General features: G+C 38.6%; 1 non-coding gene across 1 annotated transcript; it reads left to right on the forward strand.

Moving 5' to 3' along the window:
• Positions 1–233: 233 nt before the first annotated feature.
• LOC112207159 (U6 spliceosomal RNA) lies at positions 234–340 on the forward strand. The gene has a single exon (XR_002941626.1). It is a non-coding gene; the product is annotated as a U6 spliceosomal RNA (small nuclear RNA).
• The last annotated feature ends 10,608 nt before the right edge of the window (positions 341–10,948 follow it).

The raw sequence follows: 10,948 nt of genomic DNA on the forward strand, positions 1-10,948 counted from the left end.
AGATTTTGCATCTTACTAAAATAATTCTCTGTGCTTTATGTTGATTTGATAAATTTTTATATGACATACTATTTTATTTTAACTGTTTTTAAGTGTACAATAGGTAGTCATATTTTTTAACCATATAATTTTTGGGGGTATCCATTCCCTCAAGCATTTATTCTTAGTGTTACAAACAATCCATTTACACTCTCTATTTTAAAATGTACAATTATGTTGTTATTGACTATATTGTGCTTGCTTCGGCAGCACGTATACTAACGTTGGAATGCTACAGAGAAAATTAGTGTGGTCCCTATGCAAGGATGACATGCAACTTCATGAAGTGTTGAATATTAGTAATTTAAAATCTTTTTAAAAAGTTATTATGGGGGTGGAGCCAAGATGGCCGAATAGGAACAGCTCCAGTCTACAGCTCCCAGTGTGAGCGATGCAGAAGACGGGTGATTTCTGCATTTCCAACTGAGGTACTGGGTTCATCTCACAGGGTAGTGCCAGACAGTGGGTGCAGGACAGTGGGTGCAGTGTGTGAGCCGAAGCAGGGTGAGGCATTGCCTCACCCAGGAAGCACAAGGGGTCAGGGAATTCCCTTTCCTAGTCAAAGAAAGGGGTGACAGACGGCACCTGGACAATTGGGTCACTCCCACCCTAATACTATGCTTTTCCAACAGGCTTCACAAACGGCCCACCAGGAGATTATATCCTGCGCATGGCTTGGAGGGTCCTACGCCCACGGAGCCTCGCTCATTGCTAGCACAGAAGTCTGAGATCAAACTGCAAAGTGGCAGTGAGGCTGGGGGAGGGACATCAGCCATTGCTCAGGCTTGAGTAGGTAAACAAAGCAGAAGGGAGGCTCGAACTGGGTGGAGCCCACCGCAGCTCAAGGAGGCCTGCCTGCCTCTGTAGGCTCCACCTCTGGGGGCAGGGCACAGACAAACAAAAGACAGCAATAACCTCTGCAGACTTAAATGTCCCTGTCTGACAGCTTTGAAGAGAGTAGTGGTTCTCCCAGCAGGCAGCTTGAGATCTGAGAACGGGCAGACTGCCTCCTTAAGTGGATCCCTGACTCCTGAGTAGCCTAACTGGGAGGCACCCCCAAGTAGGGGCAGATTGACAACTCACACGGCCGGGTACTCCTCTGAGACAAAACTACCAGAGGAAGGATCAGGCAGCAGCATTTGAGGTTCCCCAATATCCGCTGTTCTGCAGCCACCGCTGCTGATACCCAGGCAAACAGGGTCTGGAGTGGACCTCCAGTAAACTCCAACAGACCTGCAGCTGAGGGTCCTGATGGTGAGAAGGAAAACTAACAAAAAGAAAGGACATCCACAGCAAAAACCCATCTGTACGTCACCATCATCAAAGACCAAAAGTAGATAAAACAACAAAGATGGGGAAAAAACAGAGGAGAAAAACTGGAAACTCTAAAAAGCAGAGTGCCTCTCCTCCTCCAAAGGAACACAGCTCCTCACCAGCAACAGAACCAAGCTGGATGGAGAATGACTTTGATGAGTTGAGAGAGGAAGTCTTCAGAAGATCGAACTACTCCAAGCTAAAGGAGGAAGTTTGAACCAATGGCAAAGAAGTTAAAAACTTTGAAAAAAAATTAGACGAATGGCTAACTAGAATAATCAATGCAGAGAAGTCCTTAAAGGACTTGATGGAGCTGAAAACCACGGCACAAGAACTACGTGATGAATGCACAAGCCTCAGTAGCCGATGTAATCAACTGGAAGAAAGGGTATCAGCGATGGAAGACGAAATGAATGAAATGAAGTGTGAAGAGAAGTTTAGAGAAGAAAGAATAAAAAGAAATGATCAAAGCCTTCAAGAAATATGGGACTATGTGAAAAGACCAAATCTACGTCTGATTGGTGTACTTGAAAGCGATGGGGAGAATGGAACCAAGTTAGAAAACACTCTGCAGGATATTATCCAGGAGAACTTCCCCAATCTAGCAAGGCAGGCCAACATTCAAATTCAGGAAAAACAGAGAGTGCCACAAAGATAGTGCTCAAAAAGAGCAACTCCAAGACACATAATTGTCAGATTCACCAAAGTTGAAATGAAGGAAAAAATGTTAAGGGCAGCCAGAGAGAACGGTTGGGTTACCCTCAAAGGGAAGCCCATCAGACTAACAGCTGATTTCTTGGCAGAAACTCTACAAGCCAGAAGAGAGTGGGGGCCAATATTCAACATTCTTAAAGAAAAGAATTTTCAACCCAGAATTTCACATCCAGCCAAACTAAGCTTCATAAGTGAAGGAGAAATAAAATATTTTACATACAAGCAAATGCTGAGAGATTTTGTCACCACCAGGCCTGCCCTACAAGAGCTCCTGAAGGAAGCACTAAACTTGGAAAGGAACAACCGGTACCAGCCACTGCAAAAACCTGCCAAATTGTAAAGACCATCAAGGCTAGGAAGAAACTGCATCAACTAACGAGCAAAATAACCAGCTAACATCATAATGACAGGATCAAATTCACACATAACAATACTAACCTTAAATGTAAATGGGCTAAATGCTCCAATTAAAAGACACAGACTGGCAAATTGGATAAAGAATCATGACCCATCAGTGTGCTGTATTCAGGAAACCCATCTCACATGCAGAGACACACATAGGCTCAAAATAAAGGGATGGAGGAAGATCAACCAAGCAAATGGAAAACAAAAAAAGGCAGGGGTTACAATCTTAGTCTCTGATAAAATAGACTTCAAAGCAATAAAGATCAAAAGAGACAAAGAAGGCCATTACATAATGGTAAAGGGATCAATTCAACAAGAAGAACTAACTATCCTAAATATTTATGCACCATATACAGGAGCACCCAGATTCATAAAGCAAGTCCTGAGTGACCTACAAAGAGACTTAGACTCCCACACAATAATAATGGGAGATTTTAACACCCCACTGTCAACATTAGACAGATCAATGAGACAGAAATTTAACAAGGATATCCAGGAATTGAACTCAGCTCTGCACCAAGCAGACCTGATAGACAGCTACAGAACTCTCCACCTCAAATCAACAGAATATACATCCTTTTCAGCACCACACCACACCTATTCCAAAATTGACCACACAGTTGGAAGTAAAGTACTCCTCAGCAAATGTAAAGGAACAGAAATTATAACAAACTATCTCTCAGACCACAGTGCAATCAAACTAGAACTCAGGATTAAGAAACTCACTCAAAACCACTCAACTACATGGAAACTGAACACCCTGCTCCTGAATGACTACTCGGTACACAATGAAATGAAGGCAGAAATAAAGATGTTCTTTGAAACCAACGAGAACAAAGACACAACATACCAGAATCTCTGGGACACATTCAAAGCAGTGTGTAGAGGGAAATTTATAGCACTAAATGCCCACAAGAGAAAGCAGGAAAGATCCAAAATTGACACCCTAACATCACAATTAAAAGAACTAGAAAAGCAAGAGCAAACACATTCAAAAGCTAGCAGAAGGCAAGAAATAACTAAGATCATAGCAGAACTGAAGGAAATACAGAGACAAAAAAACCCTTCAAAAAATCAATGAATCCAGGAGCTGGTTTTTTGAAAAGATCAACAAAATTGATAGACCATTAGCAAGACTAATAAAGAAGAAAAGAGAGAAGAATGAAATAGATGCAATAAAAAATGACAAAGGGGATATCACCACTGATCCCACAGAAATACAAACTACCATCAGAGAATATTATAAACACCTCTACACAAATAAACTAGAAAATCTAGACAAAATGGATAAATTCCTCGACACATATACTCTCCCAAGACTAAACCAGGAAGATGTTGAATCTCTGAATGGACCAATAACATGCTCCGAAATTGAGGCAATTATTAATAGCTTACCAACCAAAAAAAGTCCAGGACCAGATGGATTCACAGACGAATTCTACCAGAGGTACAAGGAGGAGCTGGTACCATTCCATCTGAAACTATTCCAATCAATAGAAAAAGAGGGAATCCTCCCTAACTCATTTTATGAGGCCAGCATCATCCTGATACCAAAGCCGGGCAGAGACACAACCAAAAAAGAGAATTTTAGACCAATATCCTTGATGAACATTGATGCAAAAATCCTCAATAAAATACTGGCAAACCGAATCCAGCAACACATCAAAAAGCTTATCCACCATGATCAAGTGGGCTTCATCCCTGGGATGCAAGGCTGATTCAACATACACAAATCAGTAAATGTAATCTGGCATATAAACAGAACCAAAGACAAAAACCACATGATTATCTCAATAGATGCAGAAAAGGCCTTTGACAAAATTCAACAATGCTTCATGCTAAAAACTCTCAATAAATTAGGTATTGATGGGATGTATCTCAAAATAATAAGGCAATCTACGACAAACCCACAGCCAATATCATACCGAATGGACAAAAACTGGAAGCATTCCCTTTGAAAACTGGCACAAGACAGGGATGTCCTCTCTCACCGTTCCTATTCAACTTAGTGCTGGAAGTTCTGGCCAGGGCAATCAGGCAGGAGAAGGAAATAAAGGGCATTGAATTAGGAAAAGAGGGAGTCAAATTGTCCCTGTTTGCAGATGACATGATTGTATATCTAGAAAACCCCACTGTCTCAACCCAAAATCTCCTTAAGCTGATAAGTAACTTCAGCAAAGTCTCAGGATATAAAATCAATGTACAAAAATCACAAGCATTCTTATACACCAATAACAGACAAACAGAGAGCCAAATCATGAGTGAACTCCCATTCACAATTGCTTCAAAGACAATAAAATACCTAGGAATCCAACTTACAAGGGATGTGAAGGACCTCTTCAAGGAGAACTACAAACCACTGCTCAATGAAATAAGAGGATACAAACAAATGGAAGAACATTCCACGCTCATGGGTAGGAAGAATCAGTATTGTGAAAATGGCCATACTCCCCAAGGTAATTTATAGCTTCAGTGCCATGCCCATCAAGCTACCAATGACTTTCTTCACAGAATTGGAAAAAACTACTTTAAAGTTCATATGGAACCAAAAAAGAGCCTGCATTGCCAAATCAATCCTAAGCCAAAAGAACAAAGCTGGAGGCATCACACTTCAAACTATACTACAAGGCTACAGTAACCAAAGCAGCATGGTACTGGTACCAAAACAGACATATAGACCAATGGAACAGAACAGAGCCCTCCGAAATAATGCCGCATATCTACAACTATCTGATCTTTGACAAACCTGACAAAAAGTAGAAATGGGGAAAGGATTCCCTATTTAATAAATGGTGCTGGGAAAACTGGCTAGCCATATGTAGAAAGCTGAATCTGGATCTCTTCCTTACACCTTATACAAAAATTAATTCAAGATGGATTAAAGACTTACATGTTAGACCTAAAACCATAAAAACCCTAGAAGAAAACCTAGGCAATATCATTCAGGACATAGGCATGGGCAAGGACTTCATGTCTAAAACACCAAAAGCAATGGCAACCAAAGCCCAAATTGACAAATGGGATCTAATTAAACTAAAGAGCTTCTGCACAGCAAAAGAAACCACCATCAGAGTGAACAGGCAACCTACAGAATGGGAGAAAGTTTTTGCAACCTACTCATCTGACAAAGGGCTAATATCCAGAATCTACAATGAACTCAAACAAATTTACAAGAAAAAAACAAACAACCATATCAAAAAGTGGGCGAAGGATATGAACAGACACTTCTCAAAAGAAGACATTTATGCAGCCAAAAGACACATGAAAAAATGCTCATCATCACTGGCCATCAGAGAAATGCAAAACAAAACCACAATGAGATACCATCTCACACCAGTTAGAATGGCGATCATTAAAAAGTCAGGAAACGACAGGTGCTGGAGAGGATGTGGAGAAATAGGAACACTTTTACACTGTTGGTGGGAATGTAAATTAGTTCAACCATTGTGGAAGACAGTGTGGCGGTTCCTCAGGGATGTAGAACTAGAAATACCATGTGACCCAGCCATCCCATTACTGGGTATATACCCAAAGGATTATAAATCATGCTGCTATAAAGACACATGAACATGTATGTTTATTGCAACACTATTCACAATAGCAAAGACTTGGAACCAACCCAAATGTCCAACAATGATAGACTGGATTAAGAAAATGTGGCACATATACACCCTGGAATCGTATGCAGCCATAAGAACTGATGAATTCATGTCCTTTGTAGGGACATGGATGAAGCTGGAAAGCATCAGTCTCAGCAAACTATCGCAAAGACAGAAAACCAAACACTGCATGTTCTCACTCATAGGTGGGAATTGAACAATGAGAACACTTGGACACATAGCGGGGAACATCACACACTGGGGCCTGTTGTGGGGTGGGGGGATGGGGGAGGGATAGGATTAGGAGAAATACCTAATGTAAATGACAAGTTAATGGGTGCAGCAAACCAACATGGCACATGTATACATATGTGACAAACCTGCACGTTGTGCACATGCATTCTAGAACTTAAAGTATAATAAAAAAAATTCATCACTCCTTAAAATTACCAAATATCCAATGTTGAATTTCCAGTTATCTCATAAATGCTGTAATATTCTTTCAGCAACTGTTTATTTGAATCAGGATCCAAATAAGGTCCCAACATTAGGACTGGTTGGTAAACTCTTGTCTGTTTTAATTTGTAAATTTCTTCTCCAGTATTCCCTTTTGTAATGTATTTATTGAAGAAACTAGGTCATTTGTCTTATAAAATTTTCTAAGGTCTGAATTTTGATAATTGCATCTCAGAGGTACAATTTACATTTCACTGCCCCCTGCATTTCCCATAAATAGGTAGTTGGATCCAAAGTCTTCATCAGATTCATGTACGACTTTTCTTAGGAGGGGTAGGAATACTTCATTGGGTGGTGTAGCATTCTTCCATCAGGGGCCTATTATATGTGTGGCTGTTTCTTTTTGAGATGTTTGTAGCAGTTGATGTAAAATGTGTAGATGCATTAATTAATTTGGGTTGCAAAATGGTAATATCCTAATTGTAACATGCCTTCTTAATTTATTATCTGGACTACTTCTATAAAGGGAAACTTCACCTGATCAACTATTTGGTTACCATAAGATACATATTATATTCAGGAGAGGCAAGGCAAGCGTTGCGTTTTTTTCTTTACCAAGTTTCAAAATGGTGTTGTTCACTAGCAGCTTCCATTGGTGACCAATTTATTTACTTAAACCTTCATTATGATTAGAACGATTGATATGTTTCAGTCCCTGACAGTTATTATCTTTATGGGTCCTCAAATTGTTCCTCTTTGACCTGTAGTAATCTGTTCAAGTTGGTTCCTGAGTTTTTTGACATGGCCCCCAGTAGTCTAATAATAGCTTCTTTATTTCTGATATGACAAGGTGTTCCAGGCTCATCTTGTACATTTTCTGCCCCAAACTTGAATTTCAACAAGTAACACTGCTTCATTTTAGAGGGAATGGTTTTTTCAAGACTACAATCAGGGTACTAGGAGTGCTCTTTGTTTCTGGGATGATCATTATTTTTAGGTATTTTCAGTAGACAGAGTTAAAGTTAAGAACTTTTTTAAAAGATAAAATACTTTATGACACTTAAAATTCAAATCCCAGAACACAAGTTTTAAATTAACCTCTTTGATCTTACTTCTGTATCTGTTTTCTCCAATGTTGTGAATCTCAATTCTCAGTCACCAGGAATGACATAAATAAGAGCTGTGTGAATTTCTTTTTCTGTGACTGCATTGTTCATTTCTCTATCCCATTTATAAAGGGTGGTTATTCTTCCCATTGTTAAAAGCACTTTTATATGTTAGACATGTTAACCCTTTGTTGAAAATTGTTTTTCCAATTTTGCCATTGTTTTTTCTTTGCTTATGGAGCGTCTTTTGTCATGCAAATTAAAAATATATAATAAAATGTATCTATCTTTTCTCTTTTTGCTTTTAGATTTCAAGTTATAGTTAGGAAAGTTTTTCCTATTCCTAAGTTATAATGTAATTTACCCATATATCTTTTCGTATATGTATGTTTTCATTTTTTACACTGAAATCTTTTTATCTATGTAAAGTTTGCCTTATTGTATGGTTTGAGGAATAGATATAATGTTTTCTTTCCCCCATGTGGCTTTTTAGTTATTCTTATGCCAATTATTAAGAGGTTTATATTTTCTTTACTGACTTCATCTGCAGCCTGAATCGAAAGCTGTAGGTGCCCTGTCTGTACCCCTTTACCCTTATCACTTCAGTGCATGTCTACAGGACTTCCAATTACCATCAACTTCCTTTCTTTACCTGAGGTGTTTTCTCTTGCTACCAGAACCTGCTCTGCCCATACATTGTGGGCTAGAAGTACTTGGAAACACACCAGTAAAGCAGCCTACAACTAATGACTAACAAAAGTTGATTACAAAATAAGCCTTAGGAGGGATAACACTGAGGAAAGTGTTCTGCCCAGAATAACTAGCAGAAGTAAGCTCTAAATACACACAGAGATAACTTCCTTGATGATAAACCCTTTATTGGCTACCCTTTTTTGTTTGTTTCAATTCCCCACTCTCTTATTGGTATTTCCTAGGATCACTACACAAATAAACTGTACTCTAAATCCCCATTTCAGGAGCTCCTTCTGGGGAAATCCAAACTAAGACACTTACTTTATCATATACTATATTTGCATATTGTAATAGAATTTTCTACTAGTTACCATTAGTCTGTATGTTTATTCATGCTCCAACAGCATATTGTTTTAGTTATAGAAGCTTTATAATGAGTGTTAAAATCAGGCACTAACAGCTTCTCCTTGCTCTTTTGTCTCAGGGTTTCCCTAGCTATGCTTCAATTGTTTGTTTGGTTTTTTTTTTCTGTGAACTTTGTAATTACCTTTTCTAGCTTCAGGAAAAAAAATTGTATTGAGAATGCATTAAAGTAATGTTTTTCAAGTAATTGAATTATTATGATTTTCTTTCTTCCTATCTGTATTAGTCAGCTTGGGCTGCTATAACAAAATACCATGAACTGAGTGGCTTAAACAACAGATGTGTATTTCTCACAGTTCTGGAGACTGGGAAGTCTGAAATCAAAGTGACAGCTGATTCAGTTACTAGTGAGGGCCACCTTCCTGATCTGCAGGAACTGCCTTCTCTCTGTGTTCTCATTTGGTGTAGGGAGTTTCCTCTTCTTATTAAAGCTGCTGCTCATTCCATCTGAGGGCTCTACCATTATGATCCCATGTTATTCTAATTACTTCCCAAAGAACCCATCTCTAAACACCATTACATTTGGGATTTGGGCTTTGACTGTGAGTTTTGGGGGAACACAATTTAGTCCATAGCATTCTGCCTCCAGTCTTCCAAAATTTATATTTATGTCTTTCTCACATGCAAAATGCATTCATTCCATCCTAACAATCCCAGAAGTCTTAACTCATTCCTGTATCAGCTCTAAAGTCCAAAGTCTCATCTAAATATCACCTAAATCAGTTATGGATAAAATTTAAGGTACAAGTGAATCTGAGGCATAATTTCCCTCCAGCTGTGAGTCTGCAAGACTAAATAATTTATGTGCTTTCAAAATAAGTGGTGAGACAGGCATGGGATAGGCATTCCCATTTCTTTTTTTTTTTTTTTTAACAGGTGAAAAATTAACTTTTATTATAGCAGAGTTTAGAAACAGTTCCATCAGAATTTTTTATTTTATGTTGTTTCTTTTTTGCTTTTAAGCTAAGGGGTACATGTGCCAGTTTGTTTCATAAGTAAACTTGTGTCATGAGGGGCTTGTTGTGCAGACTATTTTGTCACCCAGGTATTAAGACTAGCATCCATTAGTTATTTTTTCTGATCCCTTCCCTCCTCCTACCTTCCACCCTCCAATAGGCTCCAGTGTGTATTGTTCCCCTCTGTGTCCATGCTTTCTCATCATTTACCTCCGACTTTTAAGTGACAGCATGCAGTATTTGGTTTTCTTTTCCTGCATTAGTTTGCTAAGAATGATGGCCTCCAGTTCATCCATTTTCCTGCAAACGACATAATCTCATTCTTTTTATGGCTGTATAGTATTCTATGTTGTATATGTATCACATTTTCTTTATCCAGTCTATCACAGATGGGCATTTAGGTTGATTTTATGTTTTTGCTGTTGTGAATACTGCTACAATGATCATACGTGTGCATGTGTCTTTATAATAGAACAATTTATATTACTTTGGGTATATACACAGTAATGGGATTGCTGGATCGTATGGTATTTCTGTCTTTAGGATTTTGAGGAATCTCCATACTGTCTTCCACAATGGTCAAACTAATTTACACTCCCACCGACATTGTATAGATGTTCCTTTTTCTCCACACTATGTTTTTTTGTTTTGTTTTGTTTTGTTTTGTTTTGTTTTGTTTTGTTTTGTTTTTTTAATGTGGTCCTTAGTTCTGTCTTTTTTTTTCTTTTTTTTTTATTTTTTATTATACTTTAAGTTTTAGGGTACATGTGCACATTGTGCAGGTTAGTTACATATGTATACATGTGCCATGCTGGTGCGCTGCACCCACTAACTCGTCATCTAGCATTAGGTATATCTCCCAATGCTATCCCTCCCCCCTCCCCACCACAGTCCCCAGAGTATGATATTCCCCTTCCTGTGTCCATGTGATCTCATTGTTCAATTCCCACCTATGAGTGAGAATATGTGGTGTTTGGTTTTTTGTTCTTGCGATAGTTTACTGAGAATGATGGTTTCCAATTTCATCCATGTCCCTACAAAGGATATGAACTCATCATTTTTTATGGCTGCATAGTATTCCATGGTGTATATGTGCCACATTTTCTTAATCCAGTCTATCATTGTTGGACATTTGGGTTGGTTCCAAGTCTTTGCTATTGTGAATAATGCCGCAATAAACATACGTGTGCATGTGTCTTTATAGCAGCATGATTTATAGTCATTTGGGTATATACCCAGTATT

Source organism: Pan troglodytes, chromosome X (genome assembly GCF_028858775.2).
Source record: "Pan troglodytes isolate AG18354 chromosome X, NHGRI_mPanTro3-v2.0_pri, whole genome shotgun sequence".
Classification (NCBI taxonomy): Eukaryota; Metazoa; Chordata; class Mammalia; order Primates; family Hominidae; genus Pan; species Pan troglodytes.